Here is a 16,258-nt window from a genome sequence, read left to right as displayed (position 1 = left end):
ATACTAAATATTGTCCTTCTACAACTAAGAAAAAGTTTTTAAAAATAGCATTTTTAAAAAGGGGGTGTGGATGTAACTAGTCTAACATGTGTAGGGCTCTGGGTTCCACCCCCAGTATAAAAAATAATAATAATAACTGAGGTTGGGGTTTATCTAGGGCTTTGGGGTCCAACTCCTGGGAATGCCCCTTGCTTGTGCATCACTGGAAGAGTGACTTAACTTCTCTGTGCTTCAACTCACCACCTATAAAGTAGGGATAGAGAAAGTTCCTACATCAAGGATTGTGGGTGGGATTTAATAAGGAATGGTGAACACAATGGGTTAGCATTAGCCACCAGCACGACGACTCTCACGCTGTCACATGCAGGGCTAGGCTCAGGGATGAAAGTGGCTCACGCGTCCCCAGGGAGCTGACAGCCGAGTGCTCTTAACCCAGCCTCTGGCTCCTCTCTGCTTCCCTCCTCCTCAGTTCCCAGAGAACCCCACACCCTTCACATGAGTTATACCCCTGGGTCCAGGTTGGGAGTGTGTGTAGCTCCCATGTAAGACGGCTTTCCATCAGTTTGACCTGGGGAACCACCCAAGTGCAGCCACCTCATGCCACGGCCCCCTTCCCTCTGAATGCTGACCATGACCCTTAGGAGCCAGAGGCTGCTCGGTATCAAGACGATATCCAGGATCTGCTGACTGTTGTATTTTCTTGCTGGTAAGAGACACAACCCTTTAATAATGCGCTTCCTCAGTCTCTGCCCTGGGGGGACTGGGACTGTGGGTCCCTGGGCAGTGATGCAACTTCCTGTCAAGATGGGAAAGGGGGCTGGGAGTGGGGCTTAGTGGTGAGCGCTTGCCTAGCATGTGGGAGGCCCTGGGTTCTAGGCCCAGCACTGAAAAGAGAAGAGAGCAATGGTCTGAGCACCAACGAAGAAGTGCTGCCTGGAATCCGGAACCATCCCTACAAGTCAGAGCCAAGGTGAGTGTGGAGGCCAGGCTTCCCTGTCCCCAGCCCCAGCCCCCAGCCCCAGAGCTGTGCGAGCAAATACGGACTGTCCTCAGGAAGCGGCTCCAGTTCTACAGAGCACATTGCAAGCCAGCCTTCCTCCCCCAGAATTCTTTTCATCAAGTTCCCTTAAGAAGTCTTAAATAATCCCACGCAGGGTGGAGGTAGGTGTGGTAGGAAGAGGCGGGGGCAGAGTCGGTGCAGGCTCCTGCTGTGGGGAGGACTTGGGTGGGAGGCCAAGGCAGGAAGGAGATGGAAGGGTAGAGGGCAGCCCCGAGACACAGCCCAGTGTTGGAGAGATGACCAGGTAAGAATCTGGTGTGATGGACTCCTACACACGAAATCCCTAAAATCCTGCATGGCTAGACACACACAAAGGCACCATCCCTCTCAAGAGCATTGGATATAAGTGTGTGTGTGTGTGTGTGTGTGTACACATAGAGACATATATTTCCTCCCAGTGTTGGGGATTGAACCCAGGGCTCCACACACCAGATTAGTGCTCTATCACTGAACCACACCTCCAACCTGAATACGGAACACTTTTAATAATTTTCTGGTGTCCCCCCTCCTGGCCCCCAAATCTCCACAGTGCAGGGTGGATTTTCAACAGAGAACTGAGTGAGCACCTGATCCTCCGTGAAGCCTAGAGCTGGAGGCACTGACCTGACTGAATGGTGGCATCAGCCACCATGGCCATCAGGCTGCGATGATGATCAGCGTGTCAAACCTAATGGCAAAAGCAAAGTCCATTAAGAATCAAGTGAGAGGCATGTCAAGCTCAGGCTCTGATGGGTCCCCAGAAAACTGAACCAATAGCTTATGTGAGATAACTAGCCAGTGCTGAAATTCATTTCTGGAACTTTTAGGTCACTGCATGGGAAGCAAGAAACACTAGGCTTGAACCATCCCATGATCATCCATTGGCTGCTCTGAGTCACCCGCAGAGATGCAGGAATCACTAACCCACATCACTTCGCCTTCCACAAAAGTCTATTATGGTGAAGAACATTTTTATTTTTCTATTTTTTTGGCACCAGAAATTGAACCAGGGGGTGCTTTACCACTGAGCCACATCCTCAGCCTTTTTTTTTCTCCATATTTTATTTAGAGACAGGGTCTTGCTGAGTTTCTTAGGGCCTTGCTAAGTTGCTGAGGTTGGCTTTGAACTCACCATCCTCCTGCCTCGGCTTCCCAAGACACTGGGACCACAGGCGTGCACCACTGTGCCCATCCGGTGAAGAATACTTGCAGAATGCACAGGAGGTCTTTCCTGGTATTAACTTTACTATGTGCATTATGACTTAATGGAAGTAGAATTCATCGTGCCATGACTTTCCTGACAGTGGTGCTAAAGGAGAAGAAAACACCCACCAGGTCCCCCCCAGCCACGTGCACTTCGGGAGAAGTCTCCTGGCACTAAGAGCAGTGGTCACAGGGGTCAGACCCCGCCTAGCTGTGCACCACCAAAGTCAGCCTGCGGCTTGCATCTCTGTGCCCTGCAGGGCTCGACACACAGCAGCTCAAGACGCACCGGCTGGCGCACAGCACCAGGGCCGAGGGTGGAGACCAGCGGCCTGGAGAAGGGAAGGCTCGTGGGAGACACGTCCACCGCCCAGGGGAGGCCTGGCCAACAGCCCGCTGGCCAGCCACACAGGCTGAGTTTCGGACAGTGAGGTTAGGGAGCGGGCCAAGGAAGCTGCCAAAGGAATTGCCTCCTTGGCCATGATGTTCTAGGATGCCTGGCCTTCATCCCTAGTCTCATGACCTGAACGCCTAAGAGCCCTGTCCCTCCAGTGATAAGTGACAGAGGTGGAAGGAGCATCCTTTGCTATTCATCACAAGCCCCTTTTCAACCCCACCTGAGCTTAATGAGGTCGCCCTGGGAAAGCCCCTCAGGATGGGGATGTGAATCGACAGGGGAACCTACCAAGGGATCAGAGAGCTAGAACTTCCAGCCCCACCCTCGTCCTTGCCCCCTACCTCTGGGGAGGGCAGAGGGGCTGAAGATTGGGTTGATGACCAATGGCCAATGTGTAATCCGTCATGCACACATAATGAAGCCTCCACAAAAAAAACAATAGTGTTGGGGGAGCTTCTGGGTTACTGAGGGGCAGGGAAGGGCGCACCTGGAGAGGGTATGGGAGCTGCGCACCCCTTTTCCTGCACCCTGCACCTCTCAGTCTGGCTGACCTGAGCTGTACCCTTGTACAACAACCAGAAATCTAGTAACCAAAGTGTTTTTCTGGTCACCTCTGATTTATAGGCGATCAGTCAGCAGCACAGGTGTTAATCTGGACATGCAGTTGGTGTCTGGAGAGAGGACAGTCTTGGGGACTGTCCTCAGTATTGGCTCAGCCCTCAACCTGTGGTATTTGATGCTAACTGTGGACAAACTGTGTCCAAATTTAATTGAATTGCAGGACACAAAATTGACGACCAGAGAGTTGGACAGTTGGTAGGTGTGAGAAAAAATAACACACACTTGGTGTCAGAAGTATTGTGAGTGACCATAGATGGGATAGGGGTGGATCACCAGGTTGGACAGGGCAGAGTGGGGGGAAGGGAGGGGCTGGGAATGGGAAAAACAGTAGAAGGAATCGGATGTAACTTTCCTAAGTTCATATATGAATACATGACCAGTGGAACTCCATACCACCAAGTTCAACCAGAAGAATGGGAGATTATGCTCCATGTATGTATGATAGGTCCAAATACACTGTACTGTCATTTATAACTAAAAAGAACAAAAATATTTTTTAAAAAAAAGTTTTGTGAGAAAGTAGAGAAAAACATTGGGCTTCCTTCTTTTAAAGATCCTTCCCAACTCCAAGATGTCAAGGTCTGTGGTTCTCATTTTAATTAGACAGTTCAAATTGACTTTGGGAAGTTCGGCCTTTACCCACACAGAGGGTTCCCCTCCAAGAGCTCATTATAAGATGCCTCTACACAGGTGGAGCTTGGAGACCTGCAGCCATGTCTCTGAACTGTGACAGGAAGTCCCCTGTCCCCTCCCTAGGACACACACTCACCAGTTCCAGAACTGCTTCCTTTCAAAATAGGCTCTGGGCTCATGCGTGTAGAACTTCAGGAGGATCTCAAGAACTACAGAGAAAGGAAAAGCCACTTGGCGTAGGAGATGAAGGGGTTCTTCTCATCCAGGGCAATTAACATGGCATTGATTAGAATGACGACATCATAAACCCAGACAAAGATCCTGCCTTGGGGGGAGAGAGAGACCCTGTCACCCCGCATTTCAGCGAAACGAGTGCGATCCTCTTTAGGGCCCTACCGGAGAGACTTTATTTCTCAGCATCCCCAACACACACCACTCCTCACCCAGGAAGGTTCTAGCAGAGCTGGAATTCATCTGCCTCTGCTGACCCTGGTGCAGCCTTCCTTTCCCAAGAGGAACCAAGACCCAGGGAGAGAGGTGCAGCTTCCCCAGGCTCCCCTAGGGGGCAGCACCTGGGTCAGATGAAAGCTGAGGCAGAATCAGGGGGCAGGGAGGTGGTTAGGGTTCGGTCTGGGATGTCCCCAGGAAAAATCGCAGCCTTAAATAAGAGAGCTTCAGAAAACCTACTCCCCATGCACACCTTCCAGGTGACCTGCTGGTCTAGCATCCTAATTTTGGAGTCAAAGTGGGTGAACAAGCCAGCCTGCCAGCCCCGCTTCAGCTCCCCCTTCCAGCTCCTGCACAGCTGCCCCAGGTGTTCAGGTGCCCCAGGGAGTCTGCCATACGCACAGGTAGGGGACAGCATGGAGAGGCCACCCTAGTGTCCTCCCCTGTGAGGAGCACTTCTGTGATTCAAGATTGGAATGACAGAAAAGAGTCTCCGTGTAAAGATCTTTGATAAATTCCAAATGCAGGCAGCTAACAGGGACATCCACCTGTCTCAGGGGCTTCGGAGCCATTTGCTTTTATGAAACATTAAATGTAAAGAAAACAAGAGGCCACTATGGCTGAGAATAGGCCGCACACGTTAAAAGTAAGGCTTTAAACCAGGATAAATGGCTCTTTCCGGAGGCCGTCGGCTAGAAAATTAAGGGATACACAGTCCTCCTTCAGCAGTTATCCCAACAAAGCTGACTCATCAGTCCTGACCATAATTCACAGAATCAAAGTGCCAGATTTGTGTCAACTTCACGTTTACGCTGGTGGGGCCAGGACCTCCTGAATTCAGAGAGGGGTCAGCTTCCCTGGCTCAGGGAGCACACCTCTCCATGGTCCTTGAGTGTCCTGGGAGACATCACCGGAAGAAGCACATTCTAGAAGCCTCTTCTCCCAGGAGAGCCCACACAGTGTGTCCTGACCCCTTTCCAGGCCTCCCTGAGAAGCCAAAGCAGTGACAGGCTGTAGGTTTGTCCTTTCAGCGCAGGTGGTGTGGGCAGGGTCTTCTGTTAAAGCAAAACTGTCCCTGTGTCATTCACCTTGCCAGACCATCCTCTGGACCAAGAGGCTTGCAGACGACTGGTACACCCATGGCACCCAGGCTTCTAGCAGATGTCTCCTGATGTTGACGGTGACCACCTGGACATTGAGGAGGTCAGCCAAGCGGAGAAAGTTCGTTTTGTGTGCAACAGAAAAACGACGCCAAATCCGTGTTTCACTGAGGTCCAGGGTGAAGTCAATTTGGTGCAGACTCCGAGCTCTGCATTTCACAGAGGAAGACCTGAAGCCCCCACAAGGGGGAGTCCGAGGGCAAGAAGCCATACTGCTGTCCCCCAGCGTCCCACCTGCCTGCCCTTGTTCAGATCCTCCACCCACTTATGGCAGCAGAACAGTATTCTGCTCATTTGCATGTTACCCACTCACTCAGCGCCCTTCACTCTGCCCTCAGGCCATCCCCTGACCTGTCAGGGGCTAGAAGGAAATTCTCCTTCAAAGAATAGCCTGACACTTACAAGAAACAGCCCCCTGGGAGACGTCCTGCCTGGGAGACATCCTGCAGCTACCTATCTCCCTGGAACATCCTGCGGTTATCAGGATCATCAGACATCTGGCAGCTGGCAGTTTTACCACCCACATCCAGCAATTGCTGATTAGAGAGCTTCCCCATCCCCAGCATATAAATACCCCTGTGTGAACAATAAAAGTTTGCAGCTTGATCAGAACTCCTGTCTTGCTGTCATCCCTCGTGTCCTCCCCACCTAGGTTCGCTGCCCACTTTGATGTGTCCTGCAGGTCCTTCTCCCCACCTCCAAAGCGTATGAAGCCCATATACTTCTTCCTTTTTTTGGTACCAGGGATTGAACCCAGGGGCACTTAAGCACTGATCCACATCCCCAGCCCTTTTTATTTTTTTATTTTGAGACAGGGTCTTGCTAAGTTGCTTAGGGCCTCGCTATATTGCTGAGGCTGGCCTTAACCTTTTGATCTTCTGCCTCAGCCTCCTGAGTGCTGGGATTACAGGCATGCACCATGGCAGCTGGTGAAACCAATGTACTTCTACCTGGGCCTGACCTTCTTCTCCACCCACCTGACTGCCTTGTCCTTTCCCACGAACTCTCAAACCCATGGCCTCGTCACGCTCACCCTCCAGCCCAGGCCGAAATTCAGGTGTGCTTTCTCAAACCACTTGGACCCACTTGGCTGATGAGCCAATGGTCCCAAGAGCTGCTGAATGCCTGGGGTCATATGTCCCCACCACCCTGTCACCTCTCTCCCACTTGGCCAGTTCCCAAAGCAGTTAAAGAATGAATGTCCAGTGACAGCACATAACTTAAAGAAATGTCATCAGTGGATGGAATTGAATGTGTATGTGTTAATCCAGAAGATTCAGCAGATAGGACAGACCAAAGAAAATCAAGACCGTAGTAATTTTTTGTTAAGAAGGAATTTGTACCCATCTGCCATGTAATGTCATAGTTTAGGCATCAGCAAGCTCTCATTAAAAGGTCCAATAGTAACTACATTAGGCTTTTCAGGCCATCATCTCTGTCAGAACTACTTGATTCTGCCATTAGGGCATGAAAGAGGCCATAGAAAGCACATGAATGGATGCATACGGCTGTGCTCCAATAGAACTTCATTTATAAAAACAGGGAGTCCCACTTGGCCAGTGGACTGTGGCTGGCCCATCCTTAGTGTAGACCACACTGCCTGCCTCATACTCTCTTTATTAACAAGTATAAGACATTACACAATGTACACATGTGTCAAAACATCACAGGGTACCCCATAAATATACACAATTTTATGTTATTATGTATCAGTTAAAAAGTAAAGATTAAGCCGGCTGAGGGTGTGGCTCAGAGGTAGAGCGCATGCATGAGGCACTGGGTCAGATCCTCAGCACCACATGAAAATAAAATAAAGGTACTGTGTCCACGTATAACTAAAAAAATCAATTTTTTTAAAAAAGGAAAGATTAAGAAAACATTTGAGACCACAAAAAGTAGATATCACTAAGGAAAAAAAAATTATAATTCTACTCCACCCGTTTTTTCTGCCCTTATATTTTATGCTTCTCTGTTTAACACTGGATTCAAGTTCCAACACTCTGGGTGCTAACAGGATTCCTGTGTCAGCCTTGGAATCCACAAGTCCTCACATCTGCTGACCCAGTGGGGACGTGGGACGCTCCACAGCACCCTTTCCCTCCTTCACCTGTTCCGAGGTGAGACCGCGTGAAGTGTGTAATTGAAGACCTGTATTATTAAAACTGTCTTTTGAAAGTAGCACTTAAGGAAGGAGCCGCCAGTCAGCAGAAAGCTCTGCTGTATCCTGAGAAACATACTCAACCACCCGCAAGCCAGCAAATTTGACCGGTTATCTTCCTCAAAAACAGGTTGGCCTAGGAGTGATGTTTAAATTGAGGCAGCTGTTTGTTAAAGGCAAAATACTGGGGAGTCTGTTCAACCCAGCAGCTTGCTGGCATCTTCTCCCCACCACATGGATGGATCTTTATAAAAAAGGCCATGACTAATTCCTTTTGCAAATCAGATGAACCTTGGTCTCATTTAACTTATAATCATGATTCAAGTGACAAAATAGAGCCGGCTAAATGCTGAGGCCCTGTCTTGCCGACTCACACCAGTGACCCCAGTTACTCAGGAGGATCACAAGGCCGAGGCCACGGTCAGCATCATGGTGAAGCTCCAGCAACTCTGCCGATCTCACCTTCAAATAAAAAGATAAAGGGCTGAGGAGGTGGCTCAGTGATGAAGTACCCCAGGGTTCAAGCCTCACTACCATTTTTTAATAAATTTTTTTCATTAAAATAACAGTCATCCCTCTGTCTTGTGGGTTCCACATTCCCAGACTCAACCAACCTCAAGTCAAAAATATTCAGGGAAAAAAAACGTGTCTGCACTGAACACGTGCAGACTTTTTCTCCTGTCACTACTAGTGTAACAAGGATTTCGCAGCATTAACTACCATAAGAAATCTAGAGATGATCTGAGGGTACAGGAAGATGTGTTGGGTTCTGTGCAGTTGCTCTGCCATAACCCCCATGGGGCGTGACACCCTGGGATTTGGTGTCTACAGGGATCCTGGGACCAACACCTCAGATCCTGAGTGACTGCACAGCGCTGCTGCTTTTTCTATCGCTTTTTTTATTTTATTTTTTAAGTTGTAGATGGACACAATACCCCTATTTTATTTATTTATTTTTATGTGATGCTGAGACTCGAACCCAGTGTCTCACCCATGCTCGGCAGGCGCTCGACCACTGAGCCACATCCCCAGCTTCCCATCACTTTGGGAAGCACAGTGAAGAGGGCCATCAGAGGTGATGGCTCCTTATCCACATGTCCCTCTGTCCCTCGTCTGAGGTCCTCAGAAGTAGCTCCAGGTGGGAGGTGCTGATGTCGGGCACCACCACCTTCACCAGCTGCTTCCACACAGCCTCCTTCACCGCAACCTCGGTGCCCACCTTGACCTTCAGAAGGCGAAATGCCTCCAGCACCTGGGGACATTTCAGGGAGGCCAGTTTTCGAACCCTGTTCTTAGAAAAGCAGAGTTGGATATTTTAAGAGAAGATTCAAGAAGATGTCTGTTTCTTCAACACCCAACACGTGGAGGTCAAGGAGGAGTTCAGGGAGAGTCACTGACGGGTCAGCCAATGACCAGGATGTCACCCTCCCTGCTCCACGTCAATTTTGCTGACCACGCCTGCGGTCACAGACTCATCATACCAAGTGTCAATGAGGGAACCCGTGGAGGACAATCTGTGGTGAGAAACAGACCCACAGCAGAAGGCTCCAGACTCCACTCCGCCCCAGAGGGAGGATTCCAGAAAGGAAGGGGCTGGGGCACCACTGAGGGGAGAGAGACACCGGGAGAGGGACACAGGGCTCCATTAAGAAAGCCAGAGAGACGAGGAGACAGCCGAGGCTGCCTGCTGCCCCCCTCCCCTGACTCAGGCAATGGCAAGGCCCTACTGAGGTGGATGGTGCAAGGCGTCCATCCTCTGGAGGAGCGCAGTATGTTTCTGGGAATGGGCTGGTTTGTTTTTGTATTCCTTTAATAAGTCTAGTTGCGACTTCTCATATGACCATTAAGTATGAAGGAAAAAACATGAATTTCCCAATTAATGCAAGTACTTCTAAAGAATAGATCTGTTTGCTCTAAATGCAATGATTCAACTGTGGAACGTAAATTGTTAATGTTTAATGAGAAACCCCCTGTAGGAAAAACAGTCAAGGAAGTTTTTGAGAAATTAAATTAAAATCTAAAGAAGAAGAATTAATGTTAAGAAGACAGATTAGTGCTTAGTACTGGGCAACTTGTTCTTGTTCCTATGCACAATGGTTTGTGCTCTTGCTCTTGTTTGATTAAAATTAGTAGCCTCTCTTTTCAAGTTAACCGCTTGCCATAACCGTGGCACCAATTCTAGTCAAGAAAGAATAGTCAAGGTATAGGCCAGTAGTCTGGGACATTTCTAACTATTATTAAAAACTAAGTGGAAACAGCTCAAAGCAAAGTGAACTGAAAGTAAAAATGCTTGCTTATGCATAAGCCAAGATACATTCTTCTATTCTAATTGTACCTATGTAATACTTTGTTTCTTTGAATACTGATTTCTGTTTTGTAACCACAAAGTACTATGAGCCTGCCAAAATGAAAAGTATATATGATTAACTTCACAAGTAAAGATTGGGTTCAGCACCTCCATCTTGGTGTCTGTGTTGTTTCCCCACCCCCTTTCGACGGCTCCTCACCATCCGTTCATCTCCTGAGACCCCCTGTGGGAGCTGGACTCCTACAGCTGCCATCTGGTCTGACCACAGGGCACTTTCCAGAAGGGGAGGAAACTCAACAACGCCCCTCAGGTTAGAACCAGCCGTCCAGCTTCCGCGCTCAGTCCCCCTGCTCCCTGAGGCTGTCCCGCAACACGGCAACCAGGTGATGGGCTCCCACAGCTGGACGGTACCAGCTGAAAGGGTCTCAGTCACTGTGGATTCCGCAGAACCTTGGGTGGCTCCAGGCACAAAAAGCACCTCTAAGACATGTGTGCTGGATGATGCATGTTAAGGAAGGCTGGTTTCGAGGCGTAGGAGGCACATCAACTGTTTGCCCAGCAGTTCAAGAGAAGAGAGACCCAGACCTTGAGAAGCAGCCTCTTCCACCAGAGGAGGCCTGGCCTTGGTGCCAGGAGGCCCCGAGGTTCCTTGGGACTCTGATAGAGCCATATGTCTTCAAAGTCCAGCTCTGAGACTCAGTTCCACCGCTCTCTTGCCCTCTAACGCAAGCCCTGTCCTTCTCCCCAGCTTTCTACCTGCCCCCAGTGGGGACACCCCTCAGGAACAGGAAATTCAAAACAGGACCAAAAAGTCAAGAGCCAGAGGAAAACTGACCTTTCAGGAAAGGTTTCTCTGTGCAGTAAGTTTTACAGTAAAAGAAGGTCCGTGCAGCGAGGGAGTGGGACGGCTGGGCGTTGGGCAGCTCCAGGCAAATGCAGCTCCCTACCACCCAGGCACTCAGAAACCTCTGCCCAGCCTCTGCCCCCAGGAGGCCAGTGGTCACAAGCAGAGCACACAGGGCTGGCTCTAGAGTGTTCCCTTCCATTTGAGGGGGAAGGGGTGGAAGCTTGGAGAACATCCCCAGTCCCATTGCACATGCACACTGCAAAGAGCCATGAGCTTCGGGAGGCATTAAAAGCAACAAGCAGAGCCAAGAGCTTTGCCACACAACGGTGGGTATCCTGGCTAACCACGTCCTTCGGATCTCCTCAGATACATCCTGAGCCCCACCAGGAAGACTGGTAAGAGACTTCCATGGAGCAGAAAGGAGCAAGACTTCAAAGGAGCCCTCAGCTCCACCCAAGTAAACAATAGGGGATGCCTCCAAACGGTCAGCAGAGGCGCTCCCACCTCCTGGCCCCCAGCTCCAGGTTCAGGCACTTACCTGCAGGTGCTTCCTGTCGTTGTTGTAGACCATGGCCAGGAAGACGGACATGAAGATGTGGCTGTGGATGATGATGCAGGTCATGAAGTACGAAGAGTACAACCAATGCAAGGTGTAGGCAGGCATCCTAGGAGGATTCGGTCATGTTTCCCAGGTGCCCATCCTGGTTCTGTGGCCTATCAGGCTGGCCTCAGGCGACATCCCCCCTCCCACAGGCCCTGGAAAACCTGCCCACTCTCCCTCTCCCCTGTGGGCTGCGAAGGGTCCTCAGAGCCATCCCCGTCCCTAATGCTGAAGCTCACTCCAAACTTGCCCTTCTGACATTCTCGGTGCCTTAGGAAGGCGCCAGCATTCAACATGGACAGGACCCGAGCCATGTCGCTGTCCAACTCTCTCCCTCGCATGCAGTTATGGAGACCTAGGAGGAGAGCCACCTGCCCTGAGCGATGGAGGGAACCGGAAGCGTGGTCACGCTGCATGGCGGGAGGCGCAGGTAGATTCCCCAGAAGTCAGCAAGAATGAAAGGGGCACCATGAACGACTGGCCAGGAGGAGACGTGACAGTTAAACCACTTCCATGGAAACTGAATTTCCTACAAGAGGGATTGGAGGGCTGGAAGAAAAGACCCACGAGAACACAGCAGGACAGGGACGTCCCTGGCTTATGTTTTCACCAGGGCCAGCCCCAGAAGGAGCGAGAGCCACACTGACGGTCCTGGCCATCACTCGATGACAGATGCCTTCCCCTTCCCACGCACTTCAGGGACTTGTGCAGGGAGAGCCCCGCCCACACTCTGGAAGGGCTTTCTGCTCAGAGCAGCATGGCTCCATCACTTCAGCCCCAGGAACAAGGCAGATCCATAACAAACAGGACGCCAGAAAGAAACACAGGTTTTCCTCCCCTGCAGCATCCACACAGGCGGAGAACTGGCACGTGGAGGGTACGGCGATGCCAACTGCTGTTCACCTGCCTCTCCTGTTTCCTGCGGCCAAACGCCGACAAGCGTGCTTGGGAGAACCCACTACGGCTCCCCCCCCAAAGACAGAGCAGGCCCTTAAATCAAGACTCAGAGAAGATTCCAGAATAGAAAGTGGGTTCCAATACTTAAGAGCAGAATATCTAGAAATACCTCTCGTCGCTTTCCGTTTTAAAAGAACCCGTCTAAATTTAGGCTACCATTACTGTCAAATTTTATATCCTTCAATGCTTGTACAATAAATATGATTAAACAGCAAGTCCATCTTTTCCCTCTCAGAGCGATGCTCTGTCAGGAGACAGCTGCTTCGTCTGTCTGTCTGTCTGCTGGTTGGTTTGTAGGCACATACTGTCCTTCTGGATGGTTCAGCAGGAATCTGCTAGGTCCTGATGGTTGGCAAGGTCAAGGTCAGAGAGAGAAAGATGGGCAGAATTACAGCCCCAAGGATTCTATCCCTTATCCCTGGAAGTGTATAATCTATTTCTTTTCAGACAAATGAGAAGTTTACAGATGTAATTCAGGTTCCTAATCAAGGGACTTTAAAAATAGGGAGGTCACCCTAGATGACCTGGGTCGGCCCCATGGAATCCCAAGGGCTCTTAATGTCAGCAGAGGACGGAAGGGGAGGTGAACCTTTCCAAGCCCACCAAGGACCCTGGGCAGGTTGGAAAGCTGTTACCTCCACCTGCAGGGGCAGCCCCAGACCTCCAGGAAGGAGCAAGGCTCAGCCCGTGCATTTATGGGCGCCTGTGAGACCCCACTCACAGGATGCGGCCTCGCCTCACGGACCTCTGGCAATACAGGCTGTGGGAGAAAGTCCTTCAGTCTCCTCAGTGTGTTAAGGTGGAAACCTGGCAGAACGCTGGCCTGCACCTCAGTGCTCACATCATGCTCCAGTCACAAGGCTGGCCCGCAGAGCCAACTGTGTGGCCGCAGCGCCTCTGTGGTGTTGACAGGAACCCAAACAGAGATCAGTGGGACAGAATAGAATGCCCAGAAGTAAGCCCTGGTGTATGTGGTCAAATGACTATTGATAAGGGACACAAGACCATTCAGTGAGGAAAAGAACAGTCTTTCAGCAAATCACATTGGGGAAAACTGGACATACACATGCAAAACAATGAAGTCGAACTCTTACCTAATACAACACCTACAAAAGAAAACATAGGGCAGTAGATTCAGGACACCGGAGTTGACAATTATTATTATTTTTTGATAAGATGCCAAAAGCACAGGCAACTGGAAAAAAATAGATATATTGGACTTCATGAAAACTGAAGTTTTGTTCATAAAAAGATAACATCAATACAGTAAAAAGACAGTCCATTGGATGTGAAAAATAATGGCCAACCACATATTTTTTGCACCACCACACCAGGTGTGAAGCGTAATTCTTAGCAGTAGGCTGTGTATAAAACAGGATGCTGACTAGAACCATAGAGATGGAGGAAAATTATAACAGTGTATCGGAAGTAACCTATAAAATTACTAAAATTTGAGTATGCACCCTATCTCCCCTCTTTTGCCCTGGGAAAGAGATTTTGTTTCATTTGCCTTTGATGCTCCCAACACTAATTAGTTAAATGTAATCTGTGAATGGTGATATTCTTCTCTCTCTCTCTCTCTCTCTCTCTCTCTCTCTCTCTCTCTGTTTCTCTCTCTATCACACACACACACACAAACACACAAACACACACACAAACACACACACACAGACACACACACGCACCCCTATCTTCCCCACTCAAAGCTTTCTTAATCTCAGGCTACACATAAACAAGTAGCTAAATGACAGACTCTGGGAGGCCAAGGCCAGGTCTGTGCTGTATCCCGGAATGTTGAACAGTACCTGACACCTAGTAGGACCTCAACATCTCTCTGTCCAATGTATATAGGACCAGAAATACCTGGCTCCCTGTAGAGCAGTGTGTTCAGTTGGATGCACCATTTAAAAGTGAGATTTCCAATCCATGAAACTACAGAAGGCCTGAGGGCTGACAGCTTAGGGAAAAGTCCTGTGAGAAAGGGTGAGGGTACAGATGTTTGCAGCTCACAGATGTGATGGTTTGTTGGTGTCCCTCAGAAGTTCCTGCATGAGACAGTGCAAGTGAGGAGAGCCTTAACCTAATTAGTGCATTGAACCCCTGGGGGGGACTAACTGGGTGGTAACTGTAGGCAGTAGGGTGTGGCTGGAGGAGGTGGGTCTCTGGGGACTGCCCCTGGGGTTGCTACTCTGTCCTGGTGAGGGGAGCTCTCTCAGCTTCCCGGGTGTCCTGTCCTGAGCTGCTTCCCTACTCCATGCCCTTCTGCAGTGATTCTTTTAATAATATTAATTATTATTATTATTATCATTGTTATTTTGTGTGTGTGCAGTAATGTTCTCAACTGTGAAGAGGAGTTTGAAAATCGACTCAAATACGCCGCCCCCCACAGCAAGGAGAATGGCAGGCGCCTTTTCAGGGGTTAAGTGATTTTCAAAAGGGTGTCCCTGGAGATTTTATTGAAAACCCCGATGTTTCCTGATGCATGTTGTTGTGGGAGATATGCTTCCATTCTCCCGTGACCAGGGATTTGTCTTCAGCTTGGCAGTGAATGGGTTGGTCGCCTGTAAGGAATGTGAAGTAGCACGTGTTCTGACTGCTCAATGGACAGTTGGATCAGAACCTAGGACACGTGAGTGTGTAAAAGAGAACGTGTAAGAGGTTGTGGTTGCATGTTGCCTAATGCAAGTTATTGAGTTGAAGTTGCATTTGTTAATTTTAAAATATGGAAGGAAGTATGGTGTTTGGTGCACTTGAGGATTCACTCAATAGAGTATCAGACTTTGTTTCTTTTTTGTGGCACTGTGGAAATGTGAATGACAACAAGTTGGTGACATCTTTCAGGTGGAAGCATTGTCACTCATCAAGTTGGCCAAGAAGCCATTTTGTGAAGCCCCTGTTGACTCACGGCTTTTGACGATGAATTCATGTGTGGAGACGGTAATTCTTCATGGACCTTTGCATTTGGTGAGTCACGGAACGTATCTGAGTAGACAATCATTTACCAACATGTCCACAATAATCTCACATATTATGCATAACAGGTCATGGCTGGGTAAATATTACCATTTCCTTTTTTGCATTTAAGAAAACTAATAATGACATTATATTTTCTCCCTTTTTTGCCTTGAAGTATGTCAGTGTCTTGACCAAGCATGATTGTTGGTGGGTAGGACAGCAAGAACTTGAACTCAGGGATTTTACTGTCATGTCAATCTATTGTTTTTCATTGATTTCTATTAATAGATCCAGGTTGGCATCCATTACCTTTTAAGCATTTCACTTTACCAATTGTGGGCACCCTGACAGCCCTCAACCTTCTGTAAGCACAGACAACTCTATAAGGAACCTGAGGATAAATTTCCCTGTGCATGTCCCCTTGTGAAACTGCTTAAGCACCACCTGCTTTACACACAGGTGGAATTTCTAGGTCAAAGTGTGCATGTTTACTTCTTTGACTAAGCACTGTCAGGTGGATCTTCCGAATAGCTCTACCTGTGGCCAGGATTGTTTTATCTAGCTTTCTAACTTTTGCAAGTGGAGTAGATACATAGTGGGAGCACATTGTTTTTGTTGGTATTTTTCTTGGTATCTATTCTGATGCTTTTCACTGGGGGATTTTCTCCTGTGAAAATGGGCTTCCTCTGGATGCCTCTGCCCATTCCTCTACTTGACCTTATTTTCTTCTTCTTTTTAAAAATTTTTCAATGTGACTTTTTAATTTTAGTTTTATTAAAGACATTGTCCCTTGCTTGCATAGTCTATATCTAAAGGACTAGTCCTTGCTCCAAGGCCCAGCTTGCTCTCAGCTGCCCCGGGAGGGGAACAGTCTTTGGTGGTAGCCAAGAGACACCCCTGCAGGGGGCACAAGTGCTCTGGCCCTCTGGTGT

At 49.0% G+C, this 16,258-nt stretch overlaps 1 pseudogene across 1 annotated transcript in view; it reads right to left on the bottom strand.

Moving 5' to 3' along the window:
- The window catches only part of LOC308632471, a 224,382-nt pseudogene that overhangs the window by 3,646 nt on the left and 204,478 nt on the right, over positions 1-16,258 (bottom strand). The window contains exons 7-12 of the transcript in view: positions 11,352-11,478; positions 8,753-8,910; positions 5,429-5,649; positions 4,030-4,218; positions 1,664-1,727; positions 569-703 (exon numbers count right to left, since the gene is read on the bottom strand). The product of the transcript in view is annotated as an uncharacterized misc_RNA (transcript). The remainder of the gene's footprint in view (positions 1-568; positions 704-1,663; positions 1,728-4,029; positions 4,219-5,428; positions 5,650-8,752; positions 8,911-11,351; positions 11,479-16,258) is intronic.

Source organism: Spermophilus citellus (assembly GCF_964194105.1).
Source record: "Spermophilus citellus genome assembly, chromosome: 13".
Taxonomy (NCBI): Eukaryota; Metazoa; Chordata; class Mammalia; order Rodentia; family Sciuridae; genus Spermophilus; species Spermophilus citellus.
Note: the sequence above shows the minus strand (reverse complement) of the source record. Positions and strands in the feature narration are given on the sequence as shown.